This window comes from Eriocheir sinensis, chromosome 5 (assembly GCF_024679095.1).
Source record: "Eriocheir sinensis breed Jianghai 21 chromosome 5, ASM2467909v1, whole genome shotgun sequence".
In the NCBI taxonomy this organism is placed as follows: domain Eukaryota; kingdom Metazoa; phylum Arthropoda; class Malacostraca; order Decapoda; family Varunidae; genus Eriocheir; species Eriocheir sinensis.
Window position 1 is genome coordinate 657,408 of NC_066513.1, and position 1,334 is coordinate 658,741.

A 1,334-nucleotide genomic window follows, 5' to 3' on the forward strand; every position below is an offset into this window, starting at 1 on the left:
TATAGGTAGGTAGGAACAGAGAGAGAGAGAGAGAGAGAGAGAGAGAGAGAGAGAGCATAAAGGCAGTCTGAGGGGTCATCTTGAAAACCTTTACGCGTCTTTCCTCCAGATACAAATTCTCTCTCTCTCTCTCTCTCTCCCCTTTTTTCTTCTCCCTCTCTCCTTACTTTTTACATCCCTCCTCTCTCTTCCTTTATTTCTCCTATCTTTCCTCCCTTATTTCATATTTCTTTCTCTTTTCCTTTCTGTTCTCTTCTCCTCCTTTCTTTCTCCCTATTTTCTCCTTCCTTTCTCTATCATTTCCTTCTCTCCTCCCTTCTCCCCGTCCCCCTCCTTCCTGCCTTTCTCCACCATGTCCTTCTCTTCTTCCTTCTTTCTCTCTCTTCCCTTTTTCTTCCTCCTCCTCCTCCTCTTCCTTCTTCCGTCTCTCCTCCTTCCTTACTTCCTTCTCTTCCTCTCCCTTCTCCAGTCTTTCCTCTCCTTTCCCTCCAATCGTCCTTTCTCAACTTCTCTCCCTCACTCCCTCCCCCTCTCCCCTCTTTCTCCCTCCCTTCCTCCCTCCCCCCCCCTCTCACACACCTGCCGCCCCCTCTTTGTTGTTTCTCTCCCCTCTTCCGTTTTCTTTTCATCTCCACTTTGAGGCAGTTTCCTCTCTCTGCTGTCGTCAGGTTGATCGGCTTTTGTAACGCTAAAAATAAAAAAAATAAAAAATAAAAAAGGAAAACAAGTGAAACGAGATATCCGCCAGAAATTACTTTAACCATCGCTCAAAACGCTCCATCAGTTTTAGTTTTTGTTTCTGAATCGCGCTGAATAAAAACATGGATGTATATTTTTGCTTCCAGGTGGCAGCATCTCGCATCTATCAATATGTTTTCTATAACTATTTCTGTGTGTGTATTTATATTTATTTAAGTATGTGCTTTTTTTATGTATGAACTGTGTATGTATGTATTTTTATCTTAGCGTAATCAGCAAATCCTTCAGTTATTTAGTCAGTCAGTCCGCCAGTCAGTTAGCCGTTATGTCATCCAGTCAGTCAGTTAGTCGTTCGATAAGTCAGTCAGTCAGTCAGTCAGCCATTCCGAAAGCTAGTCAGTCAGTAAGTCATCCAGCCACTCTAGTCATTCAGTCAGTCAACCTGTTAGTCACTCAGGCAGTCAATCAGTCAGCACGTCAGCCACTCAGTAAGTCACCCAGTCAGTAAGTCAGTCAATCAGTCATCCAATCAGCCAGTCAGTCATATATTCATCCACTCAGTCAACCAGTCAGTCAGTCAACTAGTCAGCCATTTATTCATCCAGTCTGTCAGTCATCCAGTCAAACGCCCAATC